Source organism: Salmo trutta, chromosome 30 (assembly GCF_901001165.1).
Source record: "Salmo trutta chromosome 30, fSalTru1.1, whole genome shotgun sequence".
Lineage (NCBI taxonomy): Eukaryota > Metazoa > Chordata > Actinopteri > Salmoniformes > Salmonidae > Salmo > Salmo trutta.
In genome coordinates, this window is record NC_042986.1 from 17,165,467 (window position 1) to 17,189,523 (window position 24,057).

At 41.0% G+C, this 24,057-nt stretch overlaps 1 protein-coding gene across 3 annotated transcripts in view; it reads right to left on the reverse strand.

The window, feature by feature from the left end:
• LOC115168131 (metabotropic glutamate receptor 4) overlaps positions 1 to 24,057 on the reverse strand; it is a 330,740-nt gene that overhangs the window by 255,244 nt on the left and 51,439 nt on the right. The window contains exon 1 of one of the 3 annotated variants that reach the window (XM_029723097.1): positions 20,566 to 20,610. The exons of 1 other annotated variant lie outside the window; for it this stretch is intronic. The gene's annotated coding sequence lies outside the window, so the exon portion shown is untranslated. Of the gene's footprint in view, positions 1 to 17,740; positions 17,806 to 20,565; positions 20,611 to 24,057 lie in introns of those variants that run through there. One more of the 3 variants, XM_029723098.1, reaches the window with a different exon arrangement.

Genomic DNA, 24,057 nt, shown 5'->3' on the forward strand with positions numbered 1-24,057 from the left:
AATTAGTCTTGGCCCCTTACAAACCTACAGCACCATTGAGAGCATCCTGTCCAGCTGTGTCACCGCCTGGTACAGCAACTGCACCGGGCTCTCCAAAGGATCACCGCCTGGTATGGCAACGCACCACAGGAAGGCCAAGAAGATCATCAAGGACCTCAGCCACCCGAGCCATGGCCTGTTCCCCCCACTACCATCTAGAAGGCAGACACAGTATAGGTGCATCAAAGCTGGGACAGAGAGACTGAAAAACAGCTTAAATTCCCAGGCCATCAGACTGTTATTAAATAGCCAGCACTAGCCGGCCTCCGCCCAGTACCGTGCCCTGAACTTTAGTCACTTTTACTAGTTGGCTACCACCCGGTACTCAACCCTGAACCTTAGAGACTGCTGCCCTATGTACATTTAACACTGGTTACTTTAATAATGTTTAAATCTGTTTTACCCACTTCATATTATGTATATACTGTATTCTAGTCAAGGCTCATCCTATAACTACTTCTGTACACACCTTTTCTGTTCATATACTGTCCATGATGTCTATACACACCATCATATACATACAGTACAGTATATATTTATATTCTGGACATTGCTTGTTCTAATGTTTCTATATTTCTTAATTCCTTTCTTTGAATTTTTGGGATATGCGTGTATTGTATTGTAAGGTATTACACTGCACTGTTGGAGCTAGGAATATAAGCATTTCGCTACACCAGCGATAACATCCACCTACACCCATCATCCACCTACACCCTCCATGTTATGAACTACTTGGCATCAACTGTATGTTCCATTATGGGCCATCATAATACCTGGCTGGTATATATTGAATGCATCAGCTGCAAACAAATGGCCCCTGGACCAATATGTCTGTCTGGATGGAATAGGTAGCCAGAGTGGGGGGGCTCAACTCAGTTCAATTTCAGAACACAGAGCTGAAGCCTGGTAATGCCATGCACTGTGCTAATATGGCCCTCAGAGTGCGGCTGGGCAGCCATGCGTCTGACAGTGATATCCTAATCCGACAGGAGACTGCTGTTTGGCCGTTATGCTTCATCAGCACTCATACTTAGTCCCCAAATGGGCAATAGGATCACAGTGGGGAGCAGAAATTAACTATTGTGTTTCAGGAGACGCTTTTCTGTCTCACTCATAGTACATATGACTGGTGAATGATTTTCCTCGGTGTCAATATACGAGAGCCAAATGTTTCATTGCCTAGACGACACAAGTGTCAGCCTTCTTATATCAGGAAGGGCTCATACCAATCACTTGTTGGCATATAAACAAATATACACACACATACATCCACAGGTACACATACAACAACCTTTGTCCATCTCTATCCAAGCTCAAAGAGGTCATAGGTTCCATATCCATCAGACAGACACTGGAGGAATCCACATCCAGTGAAGTCTGTCAGCTACTTTAAAGGTAATAAAACTGAGCCAGTGAGATCAACCACCACTGGGATCAACCACCACCGTGACTGACTGTCACTTGAGTGGGAAAGAGAGAAAGTATTTCCTCACTGTCTGAGATTGGTGGCAGTGTTAGCAGTTGACGTTATTCTTCAAGAACACAGACCCCAAAGCAAATCAGGGGGAGAAAAATATATTTTTTCAAAGAGAACAAATCATAGTTGTTATGCTGGAAAGTAGATAGTAGATGGTCATTCTTCCCTGTCCTCAATGGTTTTTCCTCTGAATAAAGAGACAGGATGTAGTTTATAACCCAACCCTAGCCTGTGGTTGACCAATTATAATTCCTTGCAGTAAAATTGGGCCAATGGCCAAATAACAAGTATCCCATTTCAGGCTCAATGTATAGACAATTCGGACCAATAAGAACTTGCCACATGTAGCTATGAGTCCCGGACTGAAATTCCTCCCATATCCCTGACCCATTATTAATATTCAGTTCCCCATTACAGAAAGACAACTATTTCAATTGATCACTAATTCCCTCTTGACCTTTAGTCCTCTGTGTTGTGTATTTATCTTCAAATATTATTACAGCAGTGACAGATCCTAAATACTTACAGACTCTGTCAAAAGAGTTTCAAATCAGCATGTGGTCACTTGTTTAAGACAGGTGCAAGGAAACACTGTATATTTATTTGCATGAGGGATGTTTTTTTAAACAGCAGCATTAATAGATTTACAGTTGAAGTCGGAAGTTTACATACACTTAGGTTGGAGTCATTAAAACTCGTTTTCCAACCACTCCACAAATTTCTTGTTAACAAACTATAGTTTTGGCAAGTCGGTTAGGACATCTACTTTGTGCATGACACAAGTAATTTTTCCAACAATTGTTTACAGACAGATTATTTCACTTATAATTCACTGTATCACAATTCCAGCGGGTCAGAAGTTTACATACACTAAGTTGACTGTGCCTTTAAACAGCTTGGAAAATTCCAGAAAATGATGTCATGGCTTTAGAAGCTTCTGATAGGCTAATTGATATAATTTGAGTCAATTGGAGGTGTACCTGTGGATGTATTTCAAGGTTTACATTCAAACTCAGTGCCTCTTTGCTTGTCATCATGGGAAAATCAAAAGAAATCATCCAAGACCTCAGAAAAAATATTGTAGACCTCCACAAGTCTGGTTCATCCTCGGGAGCAATTGCCAAACGCCTGAAGGTACCACATTCATCTGTACAAACAATAGTATGCAAGTATAAACACCATGGGACAATGCAGCCATCATACTGCTCAGGAACGAGACACGTTCTGTGTCCTAGAGATTAACGTACTTTGGTGCGAAAAGTGCAAATCAATCCCAGAACAACAGCAAAGGACCTTGTGAAGATGCTGGAGGAAACCGGTACAAAAGTATCTATATCCCCAGTAAAATGAGTCCTATATCGACATAACCTGAAAGGCTGCTCAGCAAGGAAGAAGCCACTGCTCCAAAACCACCATAAAAAAGACAGACTTCGGTTTGCAACTGCACATGGGGACAAAGATCGTACTTTTTGGAGAAATGTATCTGGTCTGATGAAACAAAAATAGAACTGTTTGGTCATAATGACCATCGCTATGTTTGGAGGAAAAAGGGGGAAGCCGAAGAACACCATCCCAACCGTGAAGCACAGGGGTGGCAGCATCATGTTGTGGGTGTGCTTTTATCTGGATTAAATGTCAGGAATTGTGAAAAACTGAGTTAAAATGTATTTGGCTAAGGTGTATGTAAACTTCCAACTTCAACTGTACATAGTTGTTACCCTTTTTCAACATGTCTGGGAGAAATTGCGTACCAAAATGAAGATGAAAATAAATATATTTAAAAATCCTTTTTAGGATCAATAGTTAATTTCTTGACGGTTTTATATTTTCTTTGAGTGTGTGTGTGTGTGTGTGTGTGTGTGTGTGTGTGTGTGTGTGTGTGTGTGTGTGTGTGTACAGCTATGTCTTACTATACTTGTGAGGACATTTTTGGGACAACAATTGATTCCCATTCAAAATCCTACTTTCCCTAAACTCTAACCCTAACATTAACCCTAACCCTTAACCTAAACCAAACCCTAATTCTAACCCTAAACCTAAAATAGCCTTTTTGCAAGTGAGGACCGGCAAAGTGTCCTTACTTCTCTGAATTTAAGTTGGTTTACTATTCTAGTGAGGACTTCTGGTACTAACAAGTATAGTAAAATGTGTACACAAACACACACACACACACGCATGCATGTGTGTACATGTACACTGTGTGTGTGTGTGTGTGTGTGTGTGTGTGTGTGTGTGTGTGTGTGTGTGTGTGTGTGTGTGTGAGATGAGAGAGTGAAAGATAGAGAAAGAAATATAAAAAAGGTGAGAGATGGGTACTTCAATGAAACTGTAGTTCTCAATAAAAGTCAAGCCCTGCAGATTGCTAGCTTTATATCTCACCCTTCCCCGGGACTCTGAATAAAGTCAGATTGCAACAGTTGTAGCCAGATTCTTGTTACCTAACAGTTCATCTATTATGAATGGATCAGTAAGGTGCCAGAGGGACAATCTGGGAGACAACACAGGAACTTCTTTCAGGAATATGACCGGCAAGAAAATAAATTACACACAGAACTACAATGCATGTATTATAATCTTGGCAAGTATCACGTTCATTTATTGTGAAATGTTCTGTGCACAATGAGCCAGAACCGAGGTAGAGAGAAAAACAAGGGAAGGGGGGCGGTGAGAGAAAGCGAGAGAGAAGACAGAGTAGAGAGGGGAAGAGAAAAAAAGAGAGCAAGAGAGAGACAGAGAGAGAGAGAGAGAGACAGAGAGAGACAGAGAGAGACAGAGAGAGACAGAGAGAGACAGAGAGAGACAGAGAGAGAAAGAGAAGAGCGAAAGAGAGAGAGAGAGCAAGAGAAGCGCGAAAGAGAGAGAGCGAGTTAGAGCAACAGGTTCATTACATGTATTCTAACTCCATGTTATGCTACCTGCATTCATCTCAGCTCTATAACAGCCTTCAGACACTCCCCATATTCAAACAGTCCCTCTATTTGCCATCAGCTTACTCACACAAGGACGAAGGATATTGGAAAAATGCTTGTTCACTAATTAACAGTTTGTCCATTATTTTTGTTGTTGTTAATAACAGTTAACTATCTTCAATATAGAAATGCTACCAAAAAAAATGTATTAAAACTTGTTACAAATGATGGAGTCACGCATGATTCACCAAATTATATTTTGAAAGAGGAAGTAAAGTACTTTAAGAATATGTTTTCGTTTCAGGTTCCTCCATCTCTACTAACTGAAACTAATTGTTTGGATTTCTTTCCTAATAATAATGTAAAATTAACATCTGTACAGAAAGACTCATGTGAAGGCCAAATTACAGAGGAGGAACTGCTTGATGCAATTGGGGCCTTTAAGGATGGGAAAACTCCAGGGCTGGATGGCATACCAGTGGAAGTATACAAAAAACTTTTTTTGATATACTCAAAGGACCATTATTAGCATGTTTTAACCACTCCTATATAAATGGTAGATTATCAGACACGAAACAAGGTGGTCTGATATCATTATTACTGAAACAGGACCCAAATGGTATATATAAAGATCCAGTCCATTTAAAAAATTGGAGACGTCTTACACTTCAGTGTTGTGATGCAAAAATCCTAGCAAAATGCTTGGCGCAGAGAATTAAAAAAGTATTGTCAGAACTTATTCATCCTAATCAGACAGGTTTTTTACATGGACGATACATTGGAGATAATATAAGACAAGTACTGGAAACAATAGAATACTATGAAATATCGGGGACACCAGGCCTGGTTTTCATAGCTGATTTTGAAAAGGCTTTCGATAAAGTACGACTGGAGTTTATATATAAATGCCTAGAATATTTCAATTTTGGGGAATCTCTAATAAAATGGGTTAAAGTTATGTATAGTAACCCTAGGTGTAAAATAGTAAATAATGGCTACATCTCAGAAAGTTTTAAACTATCTAGAGGAGTAAAACAAGGTTGTCCACTATCGGCATATTTATTTATTATTGCCATTGAAATGTTAGCTTTTAAGATTAGATGAAACAATAATATTAATTATTTGAAATCCGTGGCTTAAAAACCAAGGTGTCATTGTACGCCGATGATTCATGTTTTCTTTTAAAACCACAATTAGAGTCTCTCCACAGCCTCATAGAGGATCTAGATACTTTTGCTATCCTCACTGGATTAAAACCAAATTATGATACGTATTGGATCACAAAAAAATGCAAATTTTACATTACCATGTAGTTTACCAATGAAATGGCCTGACGGAGATGTGGACATACTCGGTATACAAATCCCAAAAGAAAGAAATGATCTCACTCCAATACATTTTTATAGAAAGTTAGCAAAAATAGATAAGATCTTGCTACCATGGAAAGGAAAATACCTATTTGTGGAAAAATCACCCTGATTAACTCTTTAATCATATCACAGTTTACCTATTTGCTTATGGTTTTGCCTACACCCAGTGACCTGCTTTTTAAATTATATGAACAAAAAATATTCAATTTTATTTGGAACGGCAAGCCAGATAAAATTAAAAGGGTCTAATTATATAACGAATGTAAATTCGGAGGGCAGAAATGATTAAATATTAAAGCATTAGACCTCTCACTAAAGGCATCAGTCATACCAAAGTTATATTTAAATCCAAACTGGTTTTCTAGTAAATTGGTACAAATGTCTCATCCTATGTTCAAGAAGGGCCTTTTTCCCTTTATTCAGATTACAGCTGCCCACTATCGGTTGTTTGAAAAGGAAATAATCTCCAAAATATCTTTCTTTTTTAAACAAGCCTTAGAAAGTTGTTTGCCATTTCAGTTTAATCCACCTGAAAAGACAGAACAAATAATACAACAAATATTGTGGTTAAATTCAAATATAGTAATTGATTAAAAAAAACGATTTTTCGAAGAAACGTTTAGAAAAGGTATAATTTTAGTGAATGATATTATAAATAGGACTGGTGGAGTGATGTCACACATGCAGCTAACACAGACATATGGAAATGTCTGCACTACCCAAAATTACAACCAATTAATTGCAGCATTACCACAAAAATGGAAGAGGCAAGTAGAAGGGGAAAAAAGTAAGGAACTTGTATGTCGGCCCTGTATTAAAGAACATAAATGGTTAAAGAAAAGTGTGATAAATAAAAACATATACCAATTTCATTTAAGGACCAAAAAACTGAAAGCTGTGCCATATAAATTGCAAAAAAGTTGGGAAGAGATTTTCGATGTGCCCATTCCATGGCACATGGTATATGAATTGATACGCAAAACAACACTGGATTCAAAACTTAGAACTTTTTAATTTAGATTACTATACAAAATTCTTGCAACTAATAGAATGTTATATATACAGTGGGGGGGGAAAGTATTTGATCCCCTGCTGATTTTGTACGTTTGCCCACTTATAAATAAATGATCAGTCTATCATTTTAATGGTAGGTTTATTTGAACAGTGAAAGACAGAATAACAACAAAAGAATCCAGAAAAACGCATGGCAAAAATGTTATAAAATGATTTGCATTTTAAATGAGGGAAATAAGTATTTGACCCCTCTGCAAAACATGACTTAGTACTTGGTGGCAAAACCCTTGTTGGCAATCACAGAGGTCAGACGTTTCTTGTAGTTGGCCACCAGGTTTGCACACATCTCAGGAGGGATTTTGTCCCACTCCTCTTTGCAGATCTTCTCCAAGTCATTAAGGTTTCGAGGCTGACGTTTGGCAACTCGAACCTTCAGCTCCCACCACAGATTTTCTATGGGATTAAGGTCTGGAGACTGGCTAGGCCACTCCAGGACCTTAAAGGGAGTGCTCCTAACCGCAGCTTGTTACCTGTAAAAAAAGACACCTGTCCACAGAAGCAATCAATCAATCAATCAGATTCCAAACTCTCCACCATGGCCAAGACCAAAGAGCTCTCCAAGGATGTCAGGGACAAGATTGTAGACCTACACAAGGCTGGAATGGGCTACAAGACCATCGCCAAGCAGCTTGGTGAGAAGTTGACATCATTTGGTGCGATTATTCGCAAATGGAACAAACACAAAAGAACTGTCAATATCCCTCGGCCTGGGGCTCCTTGCCAATGAACATCTGAATGATTCAGAGGACAACTGGGGAAAGTGTTGTGGTCAGATGAGACCAAAATGGAGCTCTTTGGCATCAACTCAACTCGCAGTGTTTGGAGGAGGAGGAATGCTGCCTATGACCCCAAGAACACCATCTCCACCGTCAAACATGGAGGTGGAAACATTATGCTTTGGGGGTGTTTTTCTGCTAAGGGGACAGGACAACTTCACAGCATCATTTGAAGGGGCCATGTACTGTCAAATCTTGGGTGAGAACCTCCTTCCCTCAGCCAGGGCATTGAAAATGGGTCGTGGATGGGTATTCCAGCATGACAATGACCCAAAACACACGGCCAAGGCAACAAAGGAGTGGCTCAAGAAGAAGCACATTGTCACGGTTGTCGTCGTCAGACGATATAGCGAAATCATCATCGGAAAAGGAGGACCAAAATGCAGCAGGACTGTGTTTGTTCATCTTGAACATTTATTAAACTCAAAATGAACACCAAAACAAACTCACGATCACCGAACAGTCTTCTCAGGCTCATACACGCTAGACAAGAAACAATCTCCCACAAAAACCTACACCAAACAATTACCCATATATAGGACTCTCAATCGGAGGCAACGAGGAAGCACCTGCCTCCAATTGAGAGTTCCAAACCCCAATCAACCTAACATAGAAATACATTAACCAGACTACAAATAGAAATACATAAACATAGACCATAAACCAAAAACCCGGAAATACTAAATCAAACGCCCTTCTACCAAAACACCACCCCGAACCACATAAAACAAATACCCTCTGCCACGTCCTGACCAAACTACAATAACCATAAACCCTTATACTGGCCAGGACGTGACACACATTAACCTGTTAGGGCTAGGGGGCAGTATTTACACGGCCGGATAAAAAACGTACCCGATTTAATCTGGTTATTACTACTGCCCAGAAACTAGAATATGCATATAATTATTGGCTTTGGATGGAAAACACCCTAAAGTTTCTAAAACTGTTTGAATGGTGTCTGAATATAACAGAACTCATATGGCAGGCAAAAACCTGAGAAGATTCTGTAAAGGAAGTACCCTCTCTGACCATTCCTTGAGCTTCTTGGCTCTGTTTATTGAAAATTTAGGATCTTTGCTGTAACGTGACACTTCCTATGGCTCCCATAGGCTCTCAGAACCCAGGAAAAAGCTGAATGATGTAATTCCAGCCACTGGCTGAAAAACTTTAGCGCCTTTGGTAAGTGGCCGATCAGAGGACCATCAGACTGAGGCGCGTGCACGGGGCGACCTCATGTTTTTACTTTCTCTCTCTTTGAATTAAAACACAGATTCCCGGTCGGAATATTATCGCTTTTTTACGAGAAAAATGGCATAAAAATTGATTTTAAACAGCGGTTGACATGCTTCGAAGTACGGTAATGAAATATTTAGAATTATTTTGTCACGAAACGCGTCGGGCGCGTAACCCTTATTTACCCTTTCGGATAGTGTCTTGAACACACGAACAAAACGCCGCTATTTGGATATAACTATGGATTATTTGGGACCAAACCAACATTTGTTATTGAAGTAGAAGTCCTGGGAGTGCATTCTGACGAAGAACACCAAAGGTAATAACATTTTTCTTATAGTAAATCTGGTGAGGGCTAAACTTGGTGGGTGTGTAAATAGCTAGCCCTGTGATGCCGGGCTATCTACTTAGAATATTGCAAAATGTGCCTTCACCGAAAAGCTATTTTAAAATCGGACATAGCGAGTGCATAGAGGAGTTCTGTATCTATAATTCTTAAAATAATTGTTATGTTTTTTGTGAACGTTTATCGTGAGTAATTTAGTAAATTCACCGGAAGTTTGCGGGGGGTATGCTAGTTCTGAACGTCACATGCTAATGTAAAAAGCTGGTTTTTGATATAAATATGAACTTGATTGAACAAAACATGCATGTATTGTATAACATAATGTCCTAAGATTGTCATCTGATGAAGATCATCAAAGGTTAGTGCTGCATTTAGCTGTGGTTTGGGTTTATGTGACATTATATGCTAGCTTGAAAAATGGGTGTCTGATTATTTCTGGCTGGGTACTCTGCTGACAATCTAATGTTTTGCTTTCGTTGTAAAGCCTTTTTGAAATCGGACAGTGTGGTTAGATTAACGAGAGTCTTGTCTTTAAAATGCTGTAAAATAGTCATATGTTTGAGAAATTGAAGTAATAGCATTTCTAAGGTATTTGAATAACGCGCCACGGGATTCCACTGGCTGTTGAGTAGGTGGGACGCAAGCGTCCCACCTAGCCCATAGAGGGGCTAAGCAAATTCATTTCCATGTGTCCTATATGTGCTTGGAATTATTTTAAGGTTAGCGGTGCTAAAGGTCTTATTGAAACATGTTCTCAGAACGTTATTTAATTATTACCTTCAAATAACATAATTTCCATTCTTAGAACGTTAATTAAACTTCCCAGGAAAACTTTCAGGGAATCATAGTAAAATGTTCTCAGAACCTCCCTGCTACCTAAAAAGTAATGTTCCCAGAACATGCTAAATGTTCACTTCTGTTCTCAGAACAACAAAAAAAGTTATGTTTTACCAGTCAGGAAATGTATGGCTTCGTTCCCAGAACCAATGGAAAACCAAAAACTTATGGTCGAACAACTTCCAAGGAATCAAATGTGCCAGTTGAGAAAGCCCTGGTGTAGCGTGATGCTATACAAACTTGCTGGAAACCCAACATTGTCTCTGTGCAGTAGGCTACATGTATTACTCTGAGATGTGATCGGTTTTGTTCAGCATCAGGCAGTGATTAAATTCCTTTTTATTCTGTTTATAAGCCTACTGTATGATGCAACCCAACCCTTACCCTGCCAGTGTTAAAATACACTATCTACGTAGTTACTCTCAGGGTCTCCTCTACCGCTATGCATGAAATGTGTAAATTATTTACAGCCTGGCCTTTTAAGTTGCTCTGTAACGTATGTACAAGTCACACTGGTGGGATTTGAGCTAGCCGTCTTAAAATGTTTACTGTAAAGGTACACAATGTCTCTCTGAGAGACTGTGAAAAAGTGAGAGAGGGAGGTGAGGGAGGGAGATAGGGGGAAGCCAGTGAAGCAACGCGCAAAGCTAATAGCAGAGGTTCCATGTGTGTCCCACTTTGCATGGGCTAATTTTACATGTGCCACAGTTTAAAACAAGCTCTTTGAGCCTGGCTGGTGTGTGGTTTACCATAAGCAATTGAATAGAATGCGCCCTAAATATGCCATGTGAATGTGATACAGTGAACCACTGCCGCATGCTCATCCAGCTGCAAGTCTCTAGCCTCATATTATACTGTAGGGGTTGCCCTACAGACCCACTCAAATAACACTAAACCAAGCAATACATTTGCTTTGATGATAATGCAATACATCATTTCAAATGCAACTCGATATTATACTGAGGATTTTCTAATGGTCTTATAAATCAGAAGGGCGAGGTTTGCAAAATGGCTGACATGGTGTAAATATTGGCGGAGGTGTAGGCGACAGACATACACTTGGAATTGTTGCAGACAGCCCAGACTCCAAACAGAGTATCAGTGATCACATCATGTGAGTTAGATGTTCAACATAAAACGACAAGGATTCCTTTTCTCTCCTTCTGACAGATAAATGTTACCAGCGTGTGCTTTTCAGCAGGTGCCAAGCGAATAAAGAGGAGTATTATTCTATTTGATACTCAGGACAGACGATGCTGCTGATACACACACACACACACACACACACACACTCTCCTGCAGATCAATACACATGCGTCACTAGGGCTGGCACAATTACTGTATAACTGTGTAACCGACTGTTATGGATGATGACCGTCATCATAACCGTATTAAAAAACAGCTGACTGAAGACGGGACGGCCGAGCAGTCGTGCGGTTGAGTCCGTTTCTGCTGTAACTTGAACTCTACACAGGATTGAAACTTTGTTGCTCAGATGAAATGCCTAGGCAACCGATTATTATTATTTCTAAAAATAAAAAAATGCTATTCGAACGGTTATTATGATGACCACGGTCATTTGGCTGACCGATAACCCGTCATCCAAAATTCCATGAGATGTCAAAGCTCAAGACATCACAAGGCTCATGGGGGAAGGGATGGAGAGACAAAGGTTGGTTCATAATATCAAAATGAGATGGAAGTGGTGTGTGTGTGCATGTGTGCGATCTGAATTGCAAGTGCTAGGCGGTGAATATAGCTTCAGTCTCCATGGTAAATGTATTTATCCATGGTCATTTATTGTTTGCCACTTGCTCTCATGACTCACCTCTGGTGTCTAAGAGGAGTCGTGATGTGGATAGTCTGTGGAATGCCTACAGCTAAAGGTGTTTTGCAACTAAAAGCATCGTGTTGACTTTGCATCGAAAACGAATAAGCTCCCTGCCAAGATAAAATGGTATACACACCAACGCATGTGACCACCTTCTATTGTTCACCTAAAGGAAACACGAACTTCCAGGGAGATATGATGCAACATCAGCTCCCACATCAAACACCAAGCTTGATCATAACAATCAAAGGTTTGTCATGTCTTCTATCCAGAAAACAAATGGAAAAATACTGTGCCATCTACTAAGCATCACATCCACCCTACTGAACAGACAGCAATCTTTTCTCATGCAGTGGCTCAGTAATGGTTGGCACATCACAAAGCAGCAGGCAGCGGTGCAGCCAGGGCAGGTGTTGGCAGTGTGCCAGAGCCCTGAGTAGGCAATGGCTATGCCTCTGTTCTAGGGACACAGGAGTGGAAGATTGGGGGATGGAGAGAAGGGGGAGAGAGACCACAAAATGTATTTGTGAGGAGGATTCCAAATGCTTGGGAATCACACAATGGCTATGTCACTGTTCTAGTGAAACCTCCCAGCCGGTAAGAAGACAGGAGTGAAGGAGTGGGGGATGTAGAGAAAGGGAGATATGATAAACTGTATTCGTGAGGAGGATTCCAAATGCTTGGGAATGTCACGGTAACGTTGTTCCAAATATAGCCTGGGTTTATTTATGGTCCTGAAAACAGAAGGCATTAATATTGCATCCCCTCTGCGTTTTGCCACCCGTCAAAGAGCGTTTTAATGTTTAGGCACACATGGATGGAGAAGGTAGGGATCTTTAGCATGACAGCTCTTCCATTTGCCTCTGATGCTTTCCTTTGCCTGCAGGCCAGGGATGAGGGATCTTCTTGAAGGGTTACATTTTCCTCATCAATCTACACACAATACCCCATAATGACAAAGTAAAAACAGGTTTCATTTTTTTTTCAAATGTATTAAAAATAATAAACAGATATACCTTTTTTACATAGGTATTCAGACCATTTGCTATCAGACTCGAAATTGAGCTCAGGTGCATCCTGTTTCCATTGATCCTCCTTGAGATGTTTCTACAAATTGATTGCAGTCCATCAGTGGTAAATTCAATTGATTGGACATGATTTGGAAAGGCACACACCTGTCTATATAAGGTCCCACAGTTGACACTGCATGTCAGAGCAAAAACCAACACAGGATTGTGTCGAGGCACAGATCTCGGGAAGGGTACGAAGACAGTGTCCTCCATCATTCTTAACCTGTCAGGGCAAGGGGACAGTATTTTCACCGCCGGATAAAAAACGTACCCGATTTAAACTGGTTACTGCTCTTTCCCAGAAATGAGAATATGCATATAATTATTTGATTTGGATAGAAAACACTCTGAAGTTTCTAAAACTGTTTGAATGGTGTCTGTGAGTATAACAGAACTCATGTGGCAGGCAAAAACCTGAGAAAATTCCAAGCAGGAAGTGGCCTGTCTGCGAATTTGTCGTTTTTCTTTCTTGTCCCTTTCGAAACTACAGTATCCCTGGGGTTACGTTGCACTTTCTAAGGCTTCCATTGGCTCTCTAAAGCATTCAGAAAGCGGATTGGGGCGTCTCCTGTCTCTGGGCAGAGTATAGGAGCTCAGTTTGTCTGTGGTCTGCCCGGTGACTAAGAGATTAGAAATGCGCGGTCCCGCGAACATGCTGTTTTTCTTTTCCTTTTTGAATGAATACACTATTGTCCGGTTGGAATATTATCGCTATTTTACGCGAAAAATACCATAAAAAATGTATTTTAAACAGCGTTTGACATGCTTCTAAGTACGGTAAAGGAACATTTAGATTTTTTTTGTCTCGATATGCGTTCGCGCGTTACCCTTTGGATAGTGACCTGAACGCACAAACAAAACGGAGGTATTTGGACATAACTATGGATTATTTGGAACAAAAACAAAATTTCTTGTGGAAGTAGCAGTCCTGGGAGTGCATTCTGACGAAGATCAGCAAAGGTAATATCATTTTTCTAATAGTAATTCTGAGTTTAGTGAGCCCCGAAGTTGGCGGGTGTCTGAATAGCTAGCCGTGATGGCTGAGCTATGTACTCAGAATATTGCAAAATGTGCTTTCGCCGAAAAGCTATTTTAAAATCTGACATAGCAGTTGCATAAAGGAGTTCTGTATCTATAATTCTTAAAATAATTATGTATTTTGTCAACGTTTATGGTGAGTAATTTAGTAAATTCACCAGAAGTTTTGGGTGGGAATGCATGTTCTGAACATCACACGCCAATGTAAAAAGCTGTTTTTGGATATAAATATGAACTTGATTGAACAAAACATGCATGTATTGTATAACATAAGGTCCTAGGAGTGTCATCTGATGAAGATCATCAAAGGTTAGTGCTTCATTTAGCTGTGTTTTGGGTTTATGTGACATACGTGCTTGCTTGGAAAATGGCTGTGTGATTATTTGTGGCTATGTACTCTCCTAACATAATCTAATGTTTTGCTTTCGCTGTAAAGCCTTTTTGAAATCGGGCAATGTGGTTAGATTAACGAGAGTCTTGTCTTTAAAATGGTGTAAAATAGTTGTATGTTTGAAAAATTTAAATTATTGCATTTTTGAGGTTTTGTATTTCGCGCCACCCTCTTCCATTGGCTGTTGAATAGAGTGGGATGGTGACGTGCCACCTAGCCCATAGAAGTTAAATGGAAGAAGTTTGGAACGACCAAGACTCTTCCTAGAGCTGGCTACACAGCCAAACTGAGCAATCAGAGGAGAAGGGCCTTGGTCAGGGAGGTGACCAAGAACCTGATGGCCACTCTGACACAGCTCCACACCAGCAGTCATGAGACATGATGGCAGTCAAAATACATGTGATCGTTTAGTCACGGTTATTACGCTTCTCCAAGCTCTAATGCTGCTGATGGTCATTAGTAGCTTACCAAACTTGCTAACTGCCAGGTACTCAGCACTCTATTGGCTCTATGATCACTCTGACATCAATGCAAATGTAATCGAAAATTTAATCGAATGCTTCATGAGAGCCCGTGAGCCAATGTTGCACAACATTTCTATAGGCTATGCAATTGCATGAGAGTTTGCCAAAAGGCACCTGAAGGATTCTCAGATAATGAGAATGAAACCAAGATTGAACTCTTTGGCCTGAGTGCCAATCGTCACGTCTGGAAGAAACCTAGCACCATCCCTACAGTGAAGCACAGTGGTGGCAGCGTAATGCTGTGGGGATGTTTTTCAGTGGCAGGGACTGGGAGACTAGTCAGGATCGAAGGAAAGATGAACGGAGATCCTTGATGAAAACCTGCTCTAGAGCTCTCAGGACCTCAGACTGGGGGCGAAGGTTCACCTTCCAACGGGACAATGACCCTAAGTACACAGCCAAGATAACCTCTCTGGGAAATGTGGGACGCTAGCGTCCCACCCGCGGGACACACTGTTCAACAGCCAGTGAAATAGCAGGGCGGCAAATTCAAAACAAAAATCTCATAATTCAAATTTCTCAAACATACAACTATTATATCACATTTTAAAGATACACTTCTCGTTAATCCAACCACATTGTCCGATTTCAAAAAGGCTTTACGGCGAAAGCATAACATTAGATTATGTTAGGACAGCGCCGAGACAAGAAAAACCACACAGCCATTTTCCAAGCAGGGAGAGGCGTCACAAAAAAACAGAAATACAGCTAAAATTAATCACTAACCTTTGATGATCTTCATCAGATGGCACTCATAGGACTTCATGTTACACAATACATGTATGTTTTGCTCGATAAAGTTCATATTTATATATAAAAAAAAACATTTTACATTGGTGTGTAATGTTCAGAAATGTTTTGCCTCCCAAAACTTACGGTGAATGAGCACATCAATTTACAAAAATACTCATCCTAAACATTGATAAAATATTAAACTGTTATTCAAAGAATTATAGATACACTTCTCCTTAATGCAACCGCTGCGTCAGATTTCAAAAAAACTTTACAGCGAAAGCACACTTTGCAATAATCTGAGTACAGCGCTCAGACAACAACAACAAGCAATACAGATACCCGCCATTTTGGAGTCAACTAAAATCAGAAATAGCATTATAAATATTCACTTACCTTTGATGATCTTCATCAGAATGCACTCCCAGGAATCTCAGTTCCACAATAAATGTTTGTTTTGTTTGATAAAGTCCATAATTTATGTCCAAAAACCTCCTTTTTGTTCGCACGTTTAGTCCCCTACTCCAAATGCAGGAAGCTCGCGCAAAATGTCACGACGAAAAGTCAAAAAAGTTATATTTATGTTCGTAGAAACATGTCAAACGATGTACAGCATCAATCTTTAGGATGTTTTTATCATAAATCTTCAGTAATATTCCAACCGGACAATTCCAATGTCTTCAGAAATGAAAAGGAACACAGCTAACTCTCACGTGAGCGCGCACCACTGAACTCATGTCATTCTCTCAGTTGTCTACTTCCAGGAGCTCTTATTCTCTCCCCAGTCACAGTAGAAGCATGAAACAACAGTCTAAAGACTGTTGACATCTAGTGGAAGCCTTAGGAAGTGCAAAATGAACCCTAAGTCACTGTATACTGGATATGGAATCACTTGAAAAACTACAAACCTCAGATTTCCACACTTCCTGGTTGGATTTTTCTCAGGTTTTTGCCTGCCATATGAGTTCTGTTATACTCACAGACATCATTCAAACAGTTTTAGAAACTTCAGAGTGTTGTCTATCCAACTCTACTAATAATATGCATATCCTACCTTCTGGGCCCAAGTAGCAGGCAGTTTAGTTTGGGCACGTCATTCATCTGAATTTCCGAATACTGCCCCGTCACTAAAAAGATAACGCAGGAGTTGCTTGGGACAAGTCTATGAATGTCCTTGAGTGGCCCAGCCAGAGTCCTGACTTGAACCTGATCAAACATTTCTGGAGAGACCTGAAAATAGTTTAGCAGCGATGTTCTCCATCCAACCTGACAGAGATTGAGAGGATCTGCAGAGAAGAATGGGAGAAACTCCCCAAATACAGGTGTGCCAAGCTTGTAGCATCATACCCAAGAAAACTCGAGGCTATAATCACTGCCAAAGGTGCTTCAACAAAGTACTGAGTAAAGGGTCTGAATTCGTATGTATATGTCATGTTTTTTTTATATTATTTTTCAATAGATTTGAAAAAAATTCTAAAAACCTGTTTTTTTTTATTATGGGGTATTATGTGTAGATTGATGATAGAGAAGAAAACAATTGAATCAATTTTAGAGTAATGCTGTAACATAACAAAATGTGGAAAAAGTCAAAGGATCTGAGTACTTTCCTAATGCACGGTCAATGGCCACAGTTTTAGGCTTTATTTGTATAAGAGCACATTTTTCTCCCAATTCAGATGACATGGGCGGTGAGCTTTTGAGGATCTAGTATTAATCACTGTACTTAGCTCCCCCTGGTTCCTTCTGACATCACCACAACAGGGTGGTTCAGCTTCACCCCGTCTCACAGCATGAATCCCATATTCCCATTTCACACGGAAAGATCACTTCTATAAAACCTTTAGTCTGGGGATTAAGTCCATGTCATCAAGACCAAAGGCTCTCCAACTTCACTTTGAAGCTGGGAGTAGATCGCTGTAAGAAGAGATTAATGGGAAAACAGAGGAGAGGCTCCAGGGTTGGCAGATAGTGTCAGCTAGCCAGGGCTCTAGCTCTGGGACTAATTCAACATTTTGAATGCTTTAGTAATGATTGCAGAAAAAAAGGAACATGACAGCACCAAAAACCAGGCATGTCTAAAAGGGACTCACTGTGATGTTGACAGAGACTCCTGATACCAGCTCAGGAGTTCAGGGGAGCGTACACGCATCAACCAGCCAACGCATTATGTGCCATAGGGTTGCCACACCACACACAACACTGCGTCAGGATCTGTGAAAACATTGCTCATGTGCCATAGCTGTAAGTGAATGCCATGCAACTGACTGGAATAGCGATGAGCGGATACGCACTAATTGGAAGAAGGTACATCTCTTCTACGTGTGTATTCCTCTGGTAATACCAATCATCATGTCTTTGTTTGGGGTGCTGATGTGCATCCAAGCCTTTGTTGATACGCATGGTTTGTGCTGTGAGTTCCGTGTTTTTATTGGATTAATTATCTCAGTATCACACAGCAATAAATATGTTGGGAGGAAGGTAAGCTTGTTATGGGTAGACTGCAATTGCAGTACTGTATATCTTTACGGTATATCTTTACTGTATAGTGGAAATACAGCCTAATGTATTTCAATGTTTTCCAATGATGCATTCCGCGACTCAGTGACCACCACAAAGCCCACTATACAATCCTATACCTCAAAAGATAACATCAAGGTGGCGGAATGTCATATCACTCTCTCAGCGTAGTCCCCTCATAGTCCTTGTCTGGTTCATCATTCTCTGACACTGGTCTCTAGGCTAGCCTTAAGACCCTGTCCTTCTCTGCTCCAGCCCAGCCTGGCACGAAGAGGAGATGGGCTGTGAAAAGAACCATCTGACCTGTGTTTGAAGCCTGCGGACGGGTTTATAGAGGTTTCTGTGACTTGTCAGAAGCTGTTATTCACCCAGAGCTCTGAATCACAGGGACTAATTGTTGGCTGGGAGAGTTTTACAGTGTTAGGTTAATAAGAAGTGATGACAGCCTGTCCAACTGTCCATCAATCTGTTTGCATTGTCTGCTAAGACTAATGGATGAAGCAGTGCCCCTCATTCAGGAGTGCTCTTATAGGGAAATAATAATCATCGGAATTTATATCATTGGTATAATCATCGTTACTGAAGTGCCTGTAACCAAAGTTACAAAGGAAGCTCTGTTTTCCCAATGACAGAAGTGCCTATGTGTGAACTCACAATATTACATTTTTTCTTTACGCTTTTCTGACGCTCTGACAAATATCTCCATCATCTTAGAGCAAAAGACAGAATAAACCTAACTTTTACAGTTGGTTCAGGTCCAAAACCTTTACCCCTCCTGTGCGAGCACTTGTCCCTGAAATATTCTACCCTTTAACTCTGGTGAGTGAGAGACAGTTATAGTGCAGTCTCTCGCCCCTTCCCTCCATCCCTCCCTCCCTCCCTCCCTTCCTTTCCCTATCCATCCCTCCCTATAAGGCTACTATGAGCTTCTCTTATTTACAGGCTTGTTGTAGGCATCCTGGGTTTTTACAAAATATGAGCATTTATTATTTACTTCCTCCCACTTTATCTCAGTCCCTCTCTCTTTTTATCTCTCCCCTCTGTCTCTTTTGGTGACTTCTCCACTGTGGAAAATGAGAAAACCTCCTCTTTGAAGCAGAGCTTGCGATGTACCACACCAATTTTGTGTAAGGCACACCTTTAAGTGGAGCTTGGGAGACGATAATTGCACCTTTCATCTGCCTTGTTAAATCTAAGATCAAACAAGACGGGGCAAAGCATGAATGAGACACTGCAATCTAGCGTACTGGCTAAGAGGTAGATGGGTTAGCAGCCCCGGAATACAGCCATCTGTGCTGTGCTTGAGTAGAAATTAAGTTTAATTAATTAGTCACTTGGGTGGTACATTGGTTGAGCACCTGCTGCATCTGAGAAAGCAGGAATTGCAGAGAAAGTTCCTGAGTGTATTTGAGTGGGTAATAACAATCATTCAATATCTGAAAGTAGCATTGAAAGGTAACTAAGTGAATAGGAAGATAAGGGTCGATCAATGACAATTGATATACCTTTACTGTATAAATTGCCTTAAGGGAACAAAACACTGATGCATGATCATCCTAATCTACACTGCATGGATTTACCAAGTGAATGATCTCATAGGAACTCCAGGTCACCATTCCTTGATTCCATACTGTATGAAGTAATTTGACAGCTCTTTGGACTCGATGGCACTCTCAATGCTCTCCATTGAAAGTCTACTGCCTAGCTAAATCTGTATAGAAACCCTGACATAAGTGTGCTTGTTGCTCCAACCTGCTTAATGCTTTGTCTTTAGAATAATCTGTATAATTTCCTTAATAATGTATGCAGGTTTCTTCCACTTGCATTCATCACGTCCTGACAGCTCACCATGAAGATAAAGTATTTGTTACGCCCCTGAAAAAGGGGAGAAATAATCACGAGAGTGATACGGTATTGTTTCCTCAATGAGAACTTTTCCTGCAATCATTTTACAAAAGTAACACATTTTACAGAACAACAGATCTACAGGAAAGAGCTAGTGTTGTAGGGTACAAGGCTTATTCAAGTCACAACAGTATACACTGTAATTCACTGAAACGGATACTACATTTCAATATCACTGTCAAGCACAAAGCTTTAACTCAGTATACCATAACTCAATTTATCAACAGGCAATAAAGTGTTTGAAAAACCATTATACAAATAACACCGCAAAATATCTTATTAACAACACACATGTTCATTCACAATCGACATAAAATGGCAGCTACTCTCAGTACGAAGCTATTCTTCACTGCAACCGAGCAGGACTCATATTACTCTCTGCAAACTTAACTCTAACTTCCTCAAGATGTTACTAAGACACACCTTAAACACTCTTGACATGTTAGCGAGTTATTACATTTAAATTACAATTTTTTTATCATCAATAACGTACCTGAAAAAGGGGAGAAATAATCACGAGAATGATACGTTATTGTTTCCTCAATGAGAACTTTTACTGTGATGAGAAAAAGACCGCGGTTTCCCCGGGAACTTGGGTGGAGACCAGAGCAATCGATCTCAGGCTCATAGATTAAGAGCATTTAGTAGATCACAGATTAACACTTTTACCCTTCAATTAGGCACCACAAAATAAAGTAATCAATATAAAGTTTACACATTTCTCTCACAATTCTTACCCTTTGTATGCTTGACAGATTTTAACACAATTATATGAATTTTATCAATCTCTATCAACTAGTACTGAATGCCTGACCTTTTTAACCTTAGATGTTTTAAGATCCTCACATACTATGAACTTACAAATACTTTTTAATGTATAACAGGCTATGAGTATTTCCTTTAACCTGTCACATATTCACCCTCCTGGCCAGAAGAAAAGGAGGAGGAGAAATGAGAAATAACGTCATTAACATGAAGCACCTCATTAGAGGTAGTTAGGTGTCTGACTAAACAAGTGTCCTACTAACAGGATCCTCATGAAAACAATCCCTCCGTTTAGATTTAACCTTGATATCTATGCAGTCTTTAACAAGGGAGACTGACCGAACGAGTGTCCTACAAACAGGATCCTAACCTTGATATATATCCAGTCTTTAACATAGAAGACAGACTGAACAAGTGTCCTACAAACAGGATCCTAACCTTGGTATCTATCCAGGCAAATCCAAGTCTTTAACATAGGAGACTGACTGAACAAGTGTCCTACAAACAGGATCCTAACCTTGGTATCTATCCAGGCAAATCCAAGTCTTTAACATAGGAGACTGATTGAACAAGTAACCTTGATATCTATCCAAGTCTTTGACATAGGAGAATACGAGGAGAATATCCATGTACGTGTTTCTGCGGATCCACCAGGATGTAGAGTAAGACACTGAACACTGCTCAGATTCAGTAGGACATGTCAAACAGGGATAAAGGCTCTTAGAGCTGCCAGAGGAAGGAGCTACGTTAGAGCGAGAAGAGGCTCTGAATACCTTTAAATCCATTAGGGGAACTTGGTAGCTTGAAGAACAGTGGGGCTGCTAGATACTGAAGGGCAGACAATCTTTGGTTAAGCCAGATGAAAAGGACCTAACAATGGCTTATACTACCAATCTCACGCCCTGACCTTAGAGAGCCGTTTTATTTCTCTATTTGGTTAGGTCAGGGTGTGATGTGGGGTGGGCATTCTATGTTATCTATTTCTTTGTTTTGGCCGAGTGTGGTTTCCAATCAGAGGCAGCTGTCTATCGTTGTCTCTGATTGGGAATCATACTTAGGCAGCCTTTTCCCACCTGTGTTTTGTGGGTAGTTGTTTTCTGTTTTGTATTCTGTACCTGACAGAACTGCGCGCTTTTCGTTTTGTTTCTTTGTTTCGGTGATAAATAAAAATCATAAACACTTGCCACGCTGCGTTTTGGTCCACCTCTTCCGACGAGAGCCGTTACAACCAATATGTAACGTGCTATTCAGACTGCCACTCAACAGTTAGTGTAGGATCAATTATTATTATTTATTTTTTTAGGGGGTGGATCGGCTTTAATATTGAGGATAGATTGTTGCTTCCATCAATGTAATTGTCTGCATCATTTCCAATCCCCCATATATTATTTTGGTAAATCTATCCATCTATCTACATACATACATACATACAGTGTAGGTTCCGTCCTTCTCTTCGCCCCAACCTGGGCTCGAACCAGGGACCCTTGCACACATCAACAACTGACACCCACGAAGCATCGTTACCCATCGCGCCACAAAAGCCGCGGCCCTTGCAACGCAAGGGGAACAACCACTTCAGGTCTCAGAGTGAGTGACGTCACCGATTGAAACGCTATTAGCGCACACCACCGCTAACTAACTAGCCATTTCACATCGGTTACACATACATACATACATACATACATACATACATACATACATACATTACTGCTCAAAAAAATAAAGGGAACACTTAAACAACACAATGTAACTCCAAGTCAATCACACTTCTGTGAAATCAAACTGTCCACTTAGGAAGCAACACTGATTGACAATAAATTTCACATGCTGTTGTGCAAATGGAATAGACAACAGGTGGAAATTATAGGCAATTAGCAAGGCACCCCCAATAAAGGAGTGGTTCTGCAGGTGGTGACCACAGACCACTTCTCAGTTCCTATGCTTCCTGGCTGATGTTTTGGTCACTTTTGAATGCTGGCGGTGCTTTCACTCTAGTGGTAGCATGAGACGGAGTCTACAACCGACACAAGTGGCTCAGGTAGTGCAGCTCATCCAGGATGGCACATCAATGCGAGCTGTGGCAAGAAGGTTTGCTGTGTCTGTCAGCGTAGTGTCCATAGCATGGAGGTGCTACCAGGAGACAGGCCAGTACATCAAGAGACATGGAGGAGGCCGTAGGAGGGCAACAACCCAGCAGCAGGACCGCTACCTCCGCCTTTGTGCAAGGAGGAGCAGGAGGAGCACTGCCAGAGCCCTGCAAAATTACCTCCAGCAGGCCACAAATGTGCATGTGTCTGCTCAAACGGTCAGAAACAGACTCCATGAGGGGGGTATGAGGGCCCGACGTCCACAGGTGGGGGTTGTGCTTACAGCCCAACACCGTGCAGGACGTTTGGCATTTGCCAGAGAACACCAAGATTGGTAAATTCGCCACTGGCGCCCTGTGCTCTTCACAGATGAAAGCAGGTTCACACTGAGCACATGTGACAGACATGACAGAGTCTGGAGACGCCGTGGAGAACGTTCTGCTGCCTGCAACATCCTCCAGCATGACCGGTTTGGTGGTGGGTCAGTCATGGTGTGGGGTGGAATTTCTTTGGGGGGCCGCACAGCCCTCCATGTGCTCGCCAGAGGTAGCCTGACTGCCATTAGGTACCGAGATGAGATCCTCAGACCCCTTGTGAGACCATATGCTGATGAGGTTGGCCCTGGGTTCCTCCTAATGCAAGACAATGCTAGACCTCATGTGGCTGGAGTGTGTCAGCAGTTCCTGCAAGAGGAAGGCATTGATGCTATAGACTGGCCCGCCCGTTCCCCAGACCTGAATCCAATTGAGCACATCTGGGACATCATGTCTCGCTCCATCCACCAACGCCACGTTGCACCACAGACTGCCCAGGAGTTGGAGGATGCTTTAGTCCAGGCCTGGGAGGAGATCCCTCAGGAGACCATCCGCCACCTCATCAGGAGCATGCCCAGGTGTTGTAGGGAGGTCATACAGGCACGTGGAGGCCACACACACTACTGAGCCTCATTTTGACTTGTTTTAAGGACATTACATCAAAGTTGGATCAGCCTGTAGTGTGGTTTTCCACTTTAATTTTGAGTGTGACTCCAAATCCAGACCTCCATGGGTTGATAAATTGGATTTCCATTGATTATTTTTGTGTGATTGTGTTGTCAGCACATTCAACTATGTAAAGAAAAAAGTATTTAATAA